At 39.3% G+C, this 18,394-nt stretch overlaps 1 protein-coding gene across 19 annotated transcripts in view; it reads right to left on the reverse strand.

The window, feature by feature from the left end:
- ADGRL2 (adhesion G protein-coupled receptor L2) overlaps positions 1 to 18,394 on the reverse strand; it is a 624,153-nt gene that overhangs the window by 175,294 nt on the left and 430,465 nt on the right. For 6 of the 19 annotated variants that reach the window (XM_058716857.1, XM_058716855.1, XM_058716856.1 and 3 more), the window contains exon 1: positions 12,442 to 12,547. The exons of 8 other annotated variants lie outside the window; for them this stretch is intronic. The gene's annotated coding sequence lies outside the window, so the exon portion shown is untranslated. Of the gene's footprint in view, positions 1 to 10,550; positions 10,568 to 12,334; positions 12,353 to 12,441; positions 12,548 to 13,645; positions 13,773 to 13,957; positions 13,976 to 14,235; positions 14,362 to 18,394 lie in introns of those variants that run through there. 5 more of the 19 variants (XM_058716835.1, XM_058716836.1, XM_058716834.1 and 2 more) reach the window with 5 other exon arrangements.

Consider the following 18,394-nt stretch of genomic DNA (forward strand, 5'->3'; position numbering starts at 1 on the left):
TCCATTTTTATAAAATGTATATTAAAAAAGATTATTTCAAAGCTATATTCATAACGCATACTATCTTTATCTGGAGAATTATTCCTCATATTATATTCTACTCATAAAATAGCTTATTTTTTTTAAAAGCCAATCTACTCAAATAGATACAGAAACAATACATACACATTTACTCAACATCTATACAAATGAGCAGAGGATATAATATCATAATTAATATTTTTATCATTCAATCAAGAATATTTGATTTCTGTCAAGTATTTCTATCAAATATTTGATTTCTCTGATAACTTACAAGAACGTCAGGGCTATTTTAAACCGGTAAGCATTCATTGCCAATTAACTTCCCTGTCATTAGCATCACCAATCTAATACCAATAATGCTTTTACAATCATAAATTAACTTTTCAGTAACACATTTGCTTTGCAATGGATTCAAATTTCACGACTTTAAAAGCCACTCAGTAGTCTACCTCCAAATTTAAGACAAAACAAGTAGAACTTACCCTAGCTGTGCCTTTCCAATAACCTCACAGAAGTTATGCACTCTGTGACAGTTACTGTTCCTCACGTTAACAATTTTCCTGGAATGAATTCTCTAGTAACCCTTACCTCTCTGTGAAGGGAGGTGTGATATTTGAGGGAAAAGGGTAATGAACTGTAGTATCCGACTCCATTTTCCGGTGCCTATCATATTTAGCACCAACAATGATAAGGTATCTTTGTTTATTTAAGACAATGAAGTTGGCAGTACAGGATTCCTATCAATAACTCTATGGAATAAGAGCATTTGTATACTTTTGTAAAAACGTACCATCATAATCTTATTGAAGTGTAATTGCTGTCGCTAATATCCTTACCCTGGTATGAAAATGCTCTGCATAAACGTAGCATAGACTTGTTAAGATAATACATGACCACGCTGAGAGGTTAATACTTATATAAAAGCCCATGCCAGTACCATAAATCTCTTTATTAGACAACAGTTTCCTTGCTTAGAGGGTCATTCTGTGTAACAGTAACAATCTGACTTTTCACATTAGTAAAGCTTAGCTAATAAAACAGTCCCTAACAATGAATTTCATTAAGAAACAAAGCCTCTTAAAATACAAAATAAATATTTTTACTTGTCATATCATTCCTTGGTAAACTACGGGGGAAAATGAACTATTACATCTCTTTTCAAGGATGCGTAAAAGGATAACCCTTCTTTTTTTCCAACAAGCAAATTCTGAAGTAACATTTTTACTAAAATGTAAAAATAAAAATAAATAAGCTCATTTTTAGTATAACTTAATATTCTATCCCATCCTTAAAATTCCTGGCACAATTACGCATATGATATGAAAAATTTTGTTCACTGAAAAGAACCAAATGCCACTAAAGGCATTTGATTCATCCTGATTACCAAAACACCTGATCGCAAAACTCTCAAGTATTTGAGTATCTGGCTTATAATTTCTTAGAAATTTAGCTGACACAATGTTCATAAATATAATTCAGTTTTTTAAATTAAATACTATCTATCTTGCCTGCATTCATTGTTTTCCAAGTTAGTCAGCAATTTTCTAAACCATTTGATATTAGGTCCTTACTGGTAGTGTCCCTGTTTAAGTGTCACTGCACTAATCGGTCCATTATTGCAAGTAAAAGTCATTAATCCAAAGTGATCATTTTTGTTTCAGAAAACAGCATATACAACTCATCTAATTTGATCTCCTAATTAAATGTAGAGGAATAGAATTTACTACTTACTATTCAGTGACCACTTTATAACATTTTACATTAATCTGGAAAATTTTCTTAAAAATCCAGATGTCTCTTTCAACAATTATTAGATATTTAAATAAGACCCAGTTCTACGGACATCCGGAGCTTTGGCCAACCATAAAAATAGTTATCACCTCAAAAATGAATCTGATTCATTATCTTTGTTACCTTTCAAGTTTCTACTAAATAAGGAAAGGTAAAAAGCACATTTGTGATCTGTGAATACAGGAAAGGATAAATACTTGGGCATTTAGTATATTAAATTTCACTATAAATTTCACTACTTGGCTAATCCCAAATACTTTACTTTCCTTAGAACAATTTTTCTCAAAAATTTTAAGTATGTCAAAAATATAATTTTCAAAAAAACAGTACCAACTGATACTGCCTTGATTATTTTATCTCATATACAAGCTCCCTCTGCAGGTAATAACAAGGGTTAGCAAAAATATCTGAAACACGCAGCAGTTGCCTGGTACAGATGCAGGTCACCATTGTACAAAAATCTTATTATCGAGAGTCTCCTCCTTACCAATTATCTGATTAAAATAACTGCTTCTGAAAATTTGTGGTTCAACATGATTATTCTTGTCCCTCAGCTTGGCTAAGAATGCAGCTTGAGAAGGCAGGATATACAAACTTTTCAAAGTCACCCAGGAGTCACTCTTACAAAGTGTATTTCAAGGAAAAGAAAACATTACCTTGCTTACGCAGCACAAGCCTGAAATGATAGACCACCCAAAACAAAGCTGTTCAACACGTTTATCTGATGCATCTTCTGATCCCAAAGTAAACAATCAAAGGTGGTATTTTAGGATTGACTTCCATTGAAAGATAAAAGATGAATCTCAAATAAACGCAGTTAACTTCTACATTCTCTTCTTATTTAGAATAATTCTAAAACTTAAGTCAGGAAGTATTTACTTCTGAAAAAATAAATTTATTTTCATTAATTCAGTATAAAAAGAAAAACTGATTTGATTCACAAAATGCAAATCCACTATATATCCCTTCCATAAATATCCCTTCCATTATATATTTTTTTCAGAATCTGTTTTAGGTTTCCCCTTACACACTCTCCTCCTTACTATATTCCCTTCTTCGGGTACACAGAGATAAGGTGCACCTCTGCAAAGGGAACGGGGTAAAAAGGCAAAGAAAGTTAAGAGTGGTTTCAAAGTCTTGGGGGCAGTGTATTACCAAAAAATTACTGTTGGACAATTTGATGTCTCCCTGATTTCTCTGTTCAAACATGCACACGCCACCTTTATAACATACAAGCAGTGACTAGAAATTTGAGGCATTCAGTCTGACTTCTCTATAAATGAACAGACAAGCTGATGAAGTGTTTTTTTAACTAAGATCCTTATCAAATAAATGTAAATTATAAAAGATGTGCTCACTTTCATGCTAAACATACAGAAGTATCAGTTAAATTTCTTTTCTACTTAAAGAAAACAAGGTTAAAAGGTTAAAGGGAAAGGCAACTTATAACAAGCAGCATTTGTAGTGAGTTTTTTACTTAGAAGAAAAATCTAATTTTTTCACTTATATTTTTAAATATTCAGACCTAGTTTAAAACCAAAGACAATATGAAAAGTGACTTCCAGCAGGGCTATGGGTACCGCAACATTTGCAGCAGAAAAAAGGAAGGTGGGGGGAGAAATCACTATTACTCATCTATAGAGCCATCCAGAGGAAGCACCTAATATCCAAATATTATCCTTCTCATGACATTCACGGAATTTTGAAAGGACAAAAACAGTTAAATGTCCTTAGTGAGAGTGAAAGGTCTAGGACATCATAATTCTAGTATAATTTTTATTTGTTGATGCCTATAAAGCAAAATGAAGTGTTTTAGAATTGCGCCCACCTTTTTTAAAATGGAAAACAAGATGCATAGAGTGAATCAATTCTTCATCTAATATATTAAGCCTTTTTCAAATTCTTCAAAACTATGCACAATCACTGGGATACAAATGCATAAGCTTACATCACCGAAATTAATGTTTCCCAAACTGTCTTGGACATTACCCACAGCCAAGCCAGGAATTTTAAGAATTAAAACACATCATAAGCATCTCAAGATAAAGAGCACAAAGATGAGTGGAGAAAATATTGTGTAAAAAATGTGTTCTGTAAGTTCTAATCAATAAACATAGTAATAAACAGTAAAAAATGGTAGGCTTTCAAGGCAGAGGAATAAAATTTCTGTGTGGAAAGTACCAATGGAATAAGGAAAATAGTAATTCCAAATAGAAACATGCTGCTTCAAAGTAAAGACACAGGGAAAATCATTTTTGACAGATTTTTAACCTTAATTGCAGTTGAGAATTGATTAACTAAATATAATCTACATAAAACAGAAATGTATCAACTAAAGACCTTATCTAAAATCTTATAATGATTCACTCATTATACGGAGAACGGCCATAACAGTATTCCATTTTAAGAATAAATTTTTAAAATTAGAACTTTCTTTATAAACAAAACAAATCTCTTTTGCTCTCTTTATAGACGCTATTTACTATCCTTTACAAGAGAAAGCATTAGTCACAAGCAAGGTCACCTAGCCCACCCCCCCCAAGCCCACCCCTGCAGCCTAGGACCATTTTTGACAGTAATTGGGGTTAGATTATTCTGTCATCGAAATCCAGGGCAATAATCTGTTTGAGGCATGAGCTGATGTAAAAATACTACAAAATGAGACAAAGTGGGGGTAGCACAAGCATTTCATGATCCAAAGGCAGTAAATACCTTTGAGAACAAAATAGAGATTAACTAGGTCATATCATTTTCAAAATCAGTTTAAAAACAGATATTTTAATCGTACATAGAAAAAGGGTTAGTTTTGCTCTTTCAGTTATTAGGTACTATACTTTGATTCCTTTCTTGATCAAATATATACAACACATGTACATACATAAGCATAGAATTTATATTCTTTTCCTTTGTATATATATCAACATTTATTGACAGCTATTGGCTATTGATATATATCAACATTTATTGACAGCTATTGGCTATTGATATATATATACAAAGGAAAAGAATATAAATTCTATGCTTATGTATGTACATGTGTTGTATATATTTGATCAAGAAAGGAATCAAAGTATAGTACCTAATAAGTGAAAGAGCAAAACTAACCCTTTTTCTTTTATGAAGAACTTCATGGTGCATTTTTCATTATTACAATGGCTAAAGATATTATTATTCATCTAGAAAAAGATACAGGGTTGTATCTGGTTTTGTTCGAGCAAAATAATATGCCTTTGAACTGATAGAGGTCTAAAGTTACCCACCTTTTCAACTTCTTCCATCTCTCTGGCCAAGAACTAACAATTCATTTTTATCTGTGTCTTTTTTCTACTATCAGATTAAAAAACAACAACAGCATCAACAACATTTTTGAAGTTACTTAATGCATCTTAAGCAGAATTAAGATTTGGTCATTATTTCCGAATGTTAACTTCTGCTTAACCTGCCTGCTTTGTAATATTTATATTTTTACTAAAATATTGAATCTATCCTTATAAAAAGTCTCCCAAAGTTTTTCTGTGTTTTGTTTTTGGTTTTTGTTTTGGGGGGGTTGTTTTGTTTTGTTTGCTTTAGACAGGCTTCTTTTAAGGCAACTAATTTCAATACTGAAATTCAGAGATTAAGGTGTAATCCCTGTGCGTGAATCTTAATGTTTATAACGTACTCCTCACAGATTGGAAAAATCAATGACAAGACCAACAGGGGCCCATTTTGCTCAACATAGGTTTTCTTGTCAGGTAGTGATTAATGCTGTGCTCTGTAGAGGGAGACATTACATCCGGGCTAAAACAGACCTAAATTTTACCCTCAGGCAGAAATCTGATTTAAACATCTCTATTTAAAGTGACATTTGTCCTCCCTTTTCAACTGGTTTCCCCAGAAATTCCAGGAAGTTGACTTCATGACCTAAAAACAGCCGGGTGGCTGTGAGCAGCAGTTGTGCCTGTTCTCGCACTTCGGGAAATCTGGGTGCCAGAATGAATCAAGGTGGTCATAAAACAGGTGCCCCGCTATCCGCTAGGATGAATCCCATGCCACCTTATTGCTACAAGAATTTAAGACTTAAAATTCCTTACAGTTCTAGAGTCAGTGGTAAAAATTTTTCAAATGTGTTTTGCTGCTGATAATAACCTAGCTATTCATACTGATGGACTAAGTTTCTTTCGATTCCTAAAATTACATCTCATATTTCATTACACTCATCTGAAAGATCAGCTGATTACAAATTCTAGAAATCCAGAAAAGCAACTACTACCAAAAAAAAAAAAATCTCTAAAACAAAACAGAAGATGCAAGTAGATACGGTTTCTTGTACATCATGTAATACCTTCCATAAAAACAAAAAGGGAAAGCAAAAAAAAAAAAGTGTTCATATAACAAAAGTCACCAAGTAAACAAGACATATGCATATTAAAACAGGCACCAATATCCTTACACTGTGAAACATGGTAGCTTTTGATATTATTAAGCAATTTAGACACTGTTGGCAAGTTCCTACTAACCAAGGTAATCTAATTTCTGTTGCTTTTCAATGTAAATTGATTTTTTTTTCTTTTAGCCGTTCTGGTAATTGAACAAATTTATACAACTGTGATGGGATTTTACTTACCACTACACAATGCATAAAATTCTCTAAGAAGACAAACTATATTACTTCATAAAACTGCATTTTTGTTGTAATTAAACAAATTGTATTTAAACTTGCTCTGTACTTCAAAGCAATCAATAGTATTTTGCTGTAAGCTGCACTTTATTTGCAGGTGTTAAGCACCAGGCTAGGTTCCTTTATTCCATCTACCTTTTTTTAAGATAATTTTTATTGGCAAAATATGAGAGATTTTTTTCCTTAAGAAATAAGTGTTTAAAAATCATTTCTTAAGAATATATTAGGAAGTATCTGGAGATTATTGCCTACATTTAGTCTATTAGATAAATGACCGAAAAAGATTATTTTAAAGTATTTTTGGTTGATTAAGACTTTTTCTTATGACACAATGATCCACTTAAAAAACATCTACTTACATCAACATAGCATTAAGAGATCTTCAAAGTTTATAACATACACTTAACAAAACCTATACACTAAAGTCAAAATACCACATTGAAGTCCTGAAAAAAATTTAGGGATTCCAGACCCAGTTATATAGTGTCTCCTTTACAAGTTATTCACACTTAGGTCAAGAAAAATGTCATCATTTTAGGATTCTAATTCCCTAACTCCAACCATTAACTATCTCTGTGTTAAACAATCCATTTCTTAAGCGTTTTCTTACAACATTAAAAAAAAAAAAAATCACTACTTGACCAATGTTGACTAGCAAAAAGATTTCAGAGAACAGTCTCAATTTTTCTGATAACATCAAGTCTAATTACAGTAATCGGGGTGATTAAATACTTTTCAACCTTTCAACCTTCAATCAAGAATTATTTGAAGAGATGAATATTTAGGTGGGGCTCTACACTAATTAGTGTTATGTAAGAGAGAAGTTAACTAAGCTATGATTTTAATCTATGTTAAAAATAGAAATGTTTTAACTTTCTTGAAAATAGTTACAAAACAGTTATCTATTTAGGTAATGTGAACTAATATTTAAACAAATTACCTTAGGAACTGATATGACCAAAACATAAACAGGATTTTGAGGCCTCTTGAGGTCTAGAAGCTAAAGTTGCTTTTTTAACGCTTGATCAAAATCATCAGTTTGCAAAATTCTTTAGCTAGGTATTTCTGCAAATAATCTGATGAACCTTTTTTCATAATCCCACGTTTCATTTTTAAATTTTGCTGGCTTGAAAAGAATTTCGCTTTAATTTTACGTGAACCTGTTCTGCAGAAAAGCAGACAGATATCAAATGTGTACCTCTCCTTCAAGACTCAAGATCAGATGCGGTGAACATGAAGAGGCAAAGTGTACAGTCTTTGAGGAGACTTTTCGTAAAAATAGCAATCCTGAATTCTTCATTCACTACATTCTTCAAATTTCCAAAACTGTATTTCATTCCTGATCTAAATACAGTTAATCTGTGTTCCTAAATACCAGCAATTGGGCAAGTGTTATGGATTCTTATTAAAATGAAAACGATTTCTCTCAGGTAGGTATAGTGTGCGTAGCCCACACCTTAGAGTACATTGTAATGCTCTCTTCATCTCATACTACATCTGTCAATAAACTAAGTGTGATTGGAGTATTTAACCACAAAAGTTAGGTCAAATAAATATTTTGATAGAAAATACCGCAATAACATTTTATTACTATGGTGTACAGATTTCCAGTTACCTCTTGACCTTCCCAACTTCTCAATCTTAGCTCACATATTCCTATGTTACTTAAGACATTAAAATATTATTTTAGATCTTTTAATAAAATACAGAAAGCCTCAATAATGATCAAATAAAGATCTAACCTTAAGTAAACCTTGGTTTTAATGCTCTCCTCTTGCTTACTTTAGGAAAGGAAACGTCCAGAAGCTTGGTGTTAACGTTTCTGCTGATTGTGAAAATTACAGCAATAAAAAACTCCAACTCCTTGCCTTAAGACTTTTAGTACTACTTCCATGTGAGATCCGTATATTTAATATTAGTTTTTATAACATTTGGAAGTTTTGTTGTCTGCTTTGATGTTAGTCCATTAACAAAGCAGAGTGAAAAGCCTGAAAAAATTATATTTATTGGCAATTCTCAAATCAAAACCGGAAGTAATTGGTTTGTTCTACCCCCCCCATGACTTAATACTCTGATTTCCCCAACTACCTGCTCCCAGAGCTATCTGCATTTCTAAATTCATTTTCTGTTGCCAACACATAGTAACCCACAATGATTGAAAATGGCAGCTGAAGTGCTCCTACAACACATTAATTTTTCTCTAAGTAGTCCAATTTTGTCATTGAAATGTTGAAAAATCTTTTCACTGCATTTTACACCTTTAGAGATTTGCTGAATTCAGGGTCGCCATCATATAAAATGAAGAGCAATGTTTTCAAGACAATTTTTAGATTATCACTAATAGCTCTAAAGGATAATGTTTTCTTTATACCGCTCTGCATTCAAAGCAGACTAGTTAACAGCAACTTAAGTGCAATAATAGCAATTACATCAATGTGGGCATTTTTATCTCAAAAGTACTTCTTAGACAACTGAAGGGACCAGATAAATAATAAATAAACTATCATAAAATGATTTCAGGGGAATGATACAATTTGAATGCCACTAAAAAACCATCTGAATAAAGAATCTTATTAAACTAAAACCTAAAAATGTTAGGCAATTAATGATACTTTCCCCTCCAACATTGTTCATCACAGTTAATCTTCACTATTAGAATAAAACCAAGGAGTCCAAACATTAATTTAAAAAAAAAAAAGCCCTTCTCTAATGAAAGAATATAAATTCATGTTCAAAATCAACCAACCATCAAAGATAAAACTATAATAAATATGGGTTCCAAAACCTTCTCTGAGGTTCATTTTCATCTTAAAACCAGGCTTTAGGAAATCTTAAGCTAAATAAATAAAAGCAACGCTTGCCCAGAAGTTGATGAAAAAGTTATCCCTTGACCCATCTGCTTGCCATAAAATGACCCAAATGACCCAAGTACTTGTTCTCGTTTCTTCACTTACGGATACTGAGTTGTTAAAAGAAATTCAAAGAACATATCTCTCTGCAAATGTAAAAAAACATTAACCAATATGCTATAAATATTAGCAAAAATAAACCAACTTTAAGCTGAATTCTTGAGTTTACGGTGTTTGATAAAATACAAAATTTTGGAGACAAAACAATCAATATTCAAAAAGAATTACCTCTACTTAAATAGAATTCACAAATTATCTGAGTATCACCTAGGACCCTTTTTCAAATGCACACTTGCTGTAGAAGTTGCATTAACAAAGTTCATGCTGAGTTTTTAATATTCAAACTCTCCATTGATTTTTTTCCCTTTAATTTAGCAAGTGTAATAAAAACTAAGTTTCCTAGGCATAAAAATGAGTGTCCCTTTATCACAAGATCTCTATTGTTTTATAGACTAATTAAAAGCCTTTCTTTCCCATTTTACTAATATTAACAAAGTGTAGGCCCTAGGAAAGTATTAAGTTAGAAGGAAAAGCTTTCTCAGTCTCTTCCACTGAAGGGACCCCAAAAGACAGGCAACAGTGACTATCATAAAATAAAAGGTCACCCTTTTTCTAGGAACAAACCATTTATCAATAGAAAATAATTGTCTTGCCATTTGCAAGGGCTCCACAGCAATAGACAATGTTTTTCGCTCACATAATTACAAAACAGTGAAAGTTCAGAAACACAGCCTGAATCCACCTCCCTATTTTTACCCTTTACAATTCTCATTGCCCTTTGGGCCTCTGCTTGGAAGCAAATGGAAGACAGGCTGAAGTTTTCTCAATTGAGCTGAAGCTAAGAAACCTTTGATATGCTAATAGTCCCCTTCAAACGGTAAGAATTCACACTTGCATTAATTCAAACAATTTGTGCAGAATGATGTGAAATGGCACCTCTTTTAGAGGCAAGCAACAAAAGGAGAGAATCGGAATGTCTGAAGGAACTAAACAACAGAACATTTGTTCTGCAGTATTCTCTCTATCATGCATAAATTTCCTGGAAAGTGGAGGGAGGGACAACAAAAAGTTCCACAACACACCTGAACAGAAGTGGATTTTCTTCCGTAAGGGTTTCCAAGTATTATAAAGAGGCTAAATTTAAAGTTTCAAAGTTACCTTCTTACCTAGGTCAAGAGTCCCATAACAACTTGGAATGTTGCTTAAGACGCTTCACAAACCATTCTATTTTTCTGCTATGGACGCATATTGCCTCTTTAGTACCCATCCTTTAAGGTTTGCCCAAGATCAGACTTGATTTAGTAAGAGACATCCCAACAGGCAATTATTTACCAAACGGATGTGACTTTTTTTCATTGTGCAACTCGACTTGAGCAAAGGGCAAACTCGGTGGGGCCCGTTCCAGACACAAACACTGACAAGGGAAATGAATGAACCAACAGCGCCCGATAAATATACGCCTCTGGAAAGAGAAAGAGAGAAGTACACAAACTGTAAAGGCTGCAGAAGAAAATGTAAGAATTGGGGAGGGGGTGGGGAGAAGAGTGCCTTAGAACCCGGCCTTTGTAACGGAAACCATATGGTTGGTGGCTGCGGCTCAGACGCTCCCAGGCTGCTTGGAGGAGCTGCTAAGCAGCCTGACACCTTTCAAGAAACAGGAGGAAAACATTTCCTCGGTCTGAATCCGAGACGACACAGTTTGCATCAGGAAGAACGGAATGAGAGGGCCCGGGAAGGGGGGAAAGGATGAGGGGGGAGGAGTCCATAGAAGACCAGGAAAGTAGACGGACACAGCAGGACCTGTCCCTCCAACTATGCTTTTAGAGGACGGAGTGAACAGAGGATTAAAAAAAAAAAAAAAATACGCGAAAGACATACGTTCCTTAGCCTCCGATCAGCGTCACTTTGGGCACAAAGTAAAGCTTCCAGCGATTTCCCCCAACCCCAGCCCCGCAGTTTGGCGAAAGAACAAACTTTACTGATCCCAAGCGAACGAGTCCTGCAAGCGTGCCTCCCCACTGCTAGGACGCTTTTGTCGCTTTGCCCGCCCTCGCCTCCCTACCAGAGGGGTCGGGTCGCACCAGCCAATCAAGGAGCCCACGCTCGGTTAGCCCCGGGGTCTCCCCTTTCCTCGCGCTCCTCCCACGCCTCTTCCTCCCAGCGGATCCCCACTCGGCACCCCCATCCTACAAACCAAGCTTCCCGAGATTCCCAACCCCACAGCCACCCCAGGGGCCCACAGCCGGCAACTTCTCCCGCAGGCCCAGAGCGGCCCGCTGCTGCCCTCTCACTGCGGGTCCGGGAGGCTCTCTGCCCTCCCCAGGGCCCGCCGGGTGCCGGCCCCCGTCACCCGCCCGCCCCGCGGGGCCGCCCCTAATCGTTGCCAGCACCCGCGCCGGCCTGGCCACATCTGGCTGCGCTTTGCTGTCATCCTCACCTCTCCACACCACCTAACCACCGACGAGAAGAAACAACACCCCGCAACAACTGACCCGGTCCCTCCCCCCACCGCCCACTTCCCCCGAACTAGCTCCCGGCGCCCGGCCTGCAGGCTCCACTTACAGCCCGGGACAGGTCTGCAGCGGGCGGGGCGGTGGGGGGGACTGGGCCCCGCACCCCGAGCAGAGCGGCCCCGCAGAGGGCGCGCCCCACATCTCCCGCCCCAGACGGGCTGTAAAAGGGCGAGCGGCACCTCCCGACCCAAGCTTTCAGAAAATCAAAAAATGCATAAACCAATCCTACTCCCCTGACGCCCCCCTGCAAACAGACTGAAGCCTAGAGAGCGTTACAACACCTCCCCGAGAAAAGGAGAGGGTGGCTGGACGGGACTGGAGTTCTGCGTATCGATTTCCGAGGAGAGGAGGTGGGGGGAGGGGGGAGCAGCAAGAGCGAGCGCCAGTCTCCCCCTCCGCCCGGCCGAACATAAACAAACAGCCGAGCCCCAACTCACCCGCGGCTCCCTCCACCTCCAGCATCCACCCCCGGGCAGGAGGCGCAAAGCAAACAGGTCTCCGAAGCCCGGCACAGAGGCACATTGTTCGCTCCTGCGGCTCTTACCTCGGTCTGCGAGCGCGCCCCGGGGGCGGGCCGTCTGGCGCGGGGGGCCGCGCGGGGAGAGGAGCAGAGGGCTGCGGCGACCCCGGCCGAGGCCGGCCGCGCGCGGGTCGCCGGCCGCCGAGTCCGCGCCGGAGGCAGCGCCGCGGCTCGCCGGCCGGACGCGGCGCCGCTGCTCGGCGCGTCCTCCTGCTCGGCCGCCGCCGCCGCCGCCTCCTCCAGCCAAGCAGCCAGCGCCGGGCGGCTCCTGGGGTTAGGTCAACATTTTCCCGCAGTTTCCCACACGCCGCTCCGCGAGAGGGGTCCTTTACACACGCGCACACACCCCCAAACCGAACGCTCCCTTAGCAAAATCAAAAATTCGGCAATCAGAGCGAAAGGGGTGGCGGAGGTAAAAGCCCGACAGAGGTGCGCAGACTTGGGAGTCCCCTCGGAGCGGTAGCCGCGGGAGGGGCGGGCAGACGCCGGCGGCGCGAGGCCAACTCAGTTTGTCAGGCGAAGCCCCTCAGCCCGCCGTCCGCGCCGGCCGCACTGGCATCCCTCGCGCCGACCCTGCGGCCTGGGGCGGGAGGCAGCGGCGGCCCCTCCTCACATTTCGGGACTCCGGGACGAGGCTGAGCGGTGGCCGCTGCCCCACGAAAAGCAGAAGGCGAGGACTCGGGCTCGGGGAAGCAGGGAGGTGCACGGAAGAGCCACGCCACGCACAGCTACGGAGGGGAGCTGCCCCCCAACAATCCCAAGGAATTCTCCGGTAAGCTCCCGATTTCGCTCCGGCACCTCTGCGAGTGTGTGTGTGAGCGGAGAGAGAGTGAGAGGGAGAGAGAGGGAGAGAGAGGGAGAGAGGGAGAGAGACGGGGGAGCGCGAAGTCCTGACACAGACTCTCGGCGAGGGCTGAACTGGAGTCACCTCCAGCCTCCTCCTCCTCCTCCTCCCCAAATCCCCACCTACCTACCCCCCCTCCCCGAGTCCGACTAATCATATAAACATATTAGCGTGTACAGCGGCAAAGGACAAATCTCTCCCTCCTGATTTTTCCAGCAAGGGGCTCAGGCAAACTCTAAAGAAGATTACAGGCAGCTAAGTACAAAACGTGGAGCAGATAATCTATAACTCATTGCCGCCCAATGGCCATTTTCCACTCCATTTGAGCAGCTGCGGCGGCGGTGCGCCCGAGGAGGGGGGAGGGGAGCGAAAGGGGACACTCACGGGCTCGAGCTGTTCGAGTGGCGGCGGCGGTGGCCAAGCAGCCGCCAGAGCACAGGCCGGCCCCGGCTCCGCCGGCGGGGCGGCCGCAGGGCTGTCCGGGCAGCGGCGGCAAGGGACGCGCGCACTCGGCCTCGGAACGCGCCCTGGAGGCGGCCTGCGGCTGCTGGAGCCCCTCCTCTGCCTCCCCGTCGGCTCGCCACCCACCCCACCCCCCGCCCTCAGTCCCGGGCCTCCGCATCCAGCCTCCCCCCGCCCCCCGCACCGTCAACACACCCATTCAACCCCGACCCCCAGCCCCCAAACTCCACTCACTGCGCGCTCGGTCCTCCGCGCGCTCCTCCGGCGCGCGCTCTCCATCCTGTCCACACACACGCACTTTAAAAACATTTATTTTATTTCTGGAACCGGGTGAAGGGTATTTGGGAGAGCGCGGCGGAGCGCGGCGCTCGGGTCTCCGAGGCAGGGCGCAGGGGGCTGGTCAGCGGCTCGAGGGGGGGTGGGGGGGGGGGCCTCCCCTCTTCCCTGTAGGCCCCGGAGCTTTCTCCTTGCCTGCACTTCGGAGAGGCGCCCAGGATGCGTCTTTTACCCACCCCGTCTCCAGGTTTTCTCTTTTCTCCACGCAGCGAGCCGGAGGCTTCGAAACTTTTAGTTTCCGCAGCCCTCCTTTTGTGTGACTGCTCCGAGGAGAAAAGAACGTCTGTTCGCCGCGGTTGCCTCCGTCCGGCTGCGGCGCGCGGGGGACGCTCCAGGGTTAATGCGTCTTTGATACCTGAGATTTCCGGCGCGCTCGTTAATGAAAGTTACATTTTTTAAAATTGCGGTGACTTTTTCTTTGTAGTTACACAGACCTAGCCAAACTTTGACTTTATTGACTATATTTCACAAGAGCGTTTTGTTTGTTTTTGATTAAACCCACCAGGATAAGCAAAGGAAGGAAAGGAGACTACAAGGCTCTTTACTCGCAAGTGCATTCATCGTGCTGTTAGGTCTGTTTCCCTCATTTCCTTACATTGAAACTGCTTTTTCTCTTGTCCTCCGACCACACTTCCTTGCCACTTCTCTGTTGGTAGTGTTGTCAGCAAACAGCCAGGCAGCTCCCACGATGGACCTGAGCTTAAGGGAACAAACCACGACGGGACAAATCACGCTTGAAAAATATTTTAAAGCCAGTTTAAGTGTCCTCTGCATACGATGAAAATCAAAACTGTTTTTTTTTTCTTTTGAATTATAAAATCTCTAAGCTGAAAGCCATTAAGTTTTCAGATGTAGTTCTCAGTCACTGATACTACTAATGAATGCAGCCATCAATTAAAGAAGCGTGTTTGCATTGGTTTTCAAGAAAAACTGATTCATCAAGATTTAAAACCTCTAGAAAATAGGATGAAACTTGAGCTTCTTTGCTTTCAGAAACTATGTACTTTTTGTTGCTACGGGTATGTTGCAGTCATCATACTTCAGAAATCATTTCAAACAACAATGTTATTAAAATGTCAACAGCAGATCGTTCAAAAGACTTGAAGACTCTAAATACCTATCAGTATTTTGTCACAAAGCCAGATATTTGCAGTGCTGAAGTAAATCCAGCTATTGGTCAAGTTTGTTCTCAGCTTGTAAAAAATCATAAGTTAAAAGTACACATGTGCAAATAACTGAAACATACTCTTTTGGTTGATTGATTATACTTCTCAAAACAAGAATCCTTGATGATCAAATTTGTTTCTACTTAATGTATAGATGTTTAAATAATCTCACTATTCCAAAAGATAAGAGGAGCTACTCAGAGCATTTGTACTTTAAACTACATAAACACTCCCATTTGGAATTTCTTAGATAACATAATTCAAATATTATCGACGCAGGATACAAGCTAGTCTGGGGGGGAAAAAAACACATGCAGAGATGGTGTGAAACCTTACTATGTACCTAAGATTTTAAAATCTGTCAAAATTATACATACAACAGACCTACCTCGGAAAATTAAACCAGGCTACTTTAGTTGAAAAGAGGCAGAATTGTAAAATTCTCAGACCTCAGGGGTCATGTATATCATCTTCTCTGGAATTTAAAATTGTTTTATTCAAGATTATAAGCCAAGTATGTCAAGTTAATAATAATCCACATTTACTGAAAAATGTTAGCCCTTTCTTTTGTTCATCTGTGAAGGTTTTTCACTCATCTGGGCATGATTCACAAGAAGCCCCAATGAGTGCATAGATCAGTCTAATCCTGTTTTCTTTTGGGAGGCAAAACCTGGACTGAAGTTTTTATTTAGTGAGCTTAGAAAGTAATCAATAGAATTTTTTGACTGAATCAAGCAGGCCATATGTTGGCTCATTTACTTATTTATTTAACTCTCTCAGAAGGAATTTCTGGAAGAACCCACTGTCTACATTTCATAGGTCTGACATTCTTTGATGCTTGGGACCTAAGTGAGTCACTCTCCACTATGTTTCTGAAGAGGCTACATCACAAAAACAAGGAGGGTGCATAGAAGGGGCAGAAATTGTCGGAACTATAGGGAGTGGAAAATGCGACATACAGGTTTTTAATTTTAATTCAGTAGGACGTGTATTTTGTAGAGTTCAAAGGGTTCAGCGTTTTTCCTAAGAATATTATAAGCTGGCTATGTTTTTAAAATTACAGCTAAATGTATTCCTTCTCTAGGATGTTTTAAATATTAAAGAATTTTTAATTATTTCCTTGCATTTTACACATAATAATGCTTCAACCTTCTTTGTATCCACAAAAAAGAATGGAAAAAGGGATTTTAATTGCATTGATATATTCAAGATTAAGCTGTTAGCCACAAACCTGCCATTACAAAGGAACACTTAAATGACACATACACATCCAGAAAACGTAATTTGCCTGACACTTCATGACAATTCAAAACATAATTTATAACAATACAGGTGTTATGGTAGAAAAAAATGAAATGAGAAGCTTAATAATGTCTGCAGATGTTAGCAAGTTAAGGGAAGTCGGAGGATATTATGCATTCCCTAAAATCCAATCAATTTAACTACTCAATCTATATTATTATTTAAGTAATGGCAAAATCATTGACTTATTCATAATACAATACTTGCTAATTGTTTTAAAAAATAAATTCTGCAAAGGACAAAGGAAACACCCATTTCCATTTGTTTTATGTTAAATCAACATCTAACCACTCATGGTGATTTCATTCAAAGAAAACAGAAGGAACTCGTTAGCTTATGTGGTTAGAGAGATTGATGGGCTTCAAACATTTTAACCATATATGTTTTTTCCAACTGTAGAAACTCATGTTTTTAATTTAAGCAACTTTAAGAAACTAAAGATTATTTTATTCTATGTATTCACATACTTCTGATAGAGAAATTATGCTAATTTTTAAAGCTATTACCATCCAAGTACCTTTGTTTAAAGGAAAATGATGAGGTACTTGTCTAAATACAAGTATGAATAACAAGTTTGGGTACCAAATTAGAGAATCTGAAGAAGTATGAAAATGGGCATTAGAATATTGTGATGAGTACAAACCAGTGGAACACAGTAAGTTAACTTCTTCCGACCCCACTCGGCAAACTTGGATATAGATAAGGCAGTTCTAAAAAGGGCAACGTGGAGGTGGACTTGGGTGGACTGGGGGGGATTGGGGCCTTGATACTGGGCCAAAAACTGTAAGTTTGAGCTACACAGGAATAGAGAACTATTAATGAGAGTAGGCGTATTCGTTATGGGGAGTATGTTTTTGCCTGTGGTAAGAGCGCTGTGAGAGTTGTAAAACAAAACACATAAGTAAACAAGTAACAGGTGAAACTGGTCTAACTTCTAATACAGGAACGGAAATAAAATTAGCTAGATTTCACCCTAAAGTTAACCAATTCCTGTTTCTTTATCATTACTGTTCAGTGATGCTTAGTGCTGAAACTAGCTTTCCTACTCTAGAAAATAAATCTTTTAAAGGTCTAGAGCAGATCAAAGCCAATATGTGAATACCAAACTTAACTAGAACTGGTTGAAAGTTGCTGGCTTTGTTTTTCATTTTAACTTTGCCATGCATGTAGTCTGAAAAGAAATCAAAACTCATTTTCCATGAGAGCAGAAACATATGAAACCATTTGGCAAAGCCAGTAAGTTTAACTATTCTCCCAGCTCTCTTCAGGCTGAGTAAATCTTTGTCCAAGAAACCCAAGCTCCATCTAAAATGTAGAGATGCAGTTTCCAAACATTTCAACTATGGTATGCATCTGATCATGTGTGGTAAACTGTGCTTAATGATATTATTTGGAAGTATATAATCACATATATTATTGAATACTTATCATTTTATAATTAATTTTTTTAAATCCACCAATACAACTGGTAGAATGACTCTGTGCACCTAGAGTGTTTATATGTATGATGGTATATTAAAGATTGTAAAAATTTTATGCTGTTGTCATTATGATACTCCAAAGTAAGCAAATTAAAAAAGATGTCCTACATAATCATTGTTTCACTGAATCTTACACAACTCTAAGTTAGTCTTTCTTTCCCATAGATTGTTCCCATAACTCTTGTTGATCTCTGCACTTTGAGGATTTTCTATAATTGGGTCTTATAGGCCTTCTTCTATCAATGTTTCTGTCAAACCTTGAAGTATACCGATAAGAGCATTCATTTTATACAAAAAAGTCTATAACTTCATGTAATAACTATTTTGTTCATCATACAACCAAATATTTTATTAAAGTCCACAGTTCAAAAATAGCCTCCCCAATC

The sequence above is a fragment of the Neofelis nebulosa genome, chromosome 2 (genome assembly GCF_028018385.1).
Source record: "Neofelis nebulosa isolate mNeoNeb1 chromosome 2, mNeoNeb1.pri, whole genome shotgun sequence".
NCBI classification, from domain to species: Eukaryota; Metazoa; Chordata; class Mammalia; order Carnivora; family Felidae; genus Neofelis; species Neofelis nebulosa.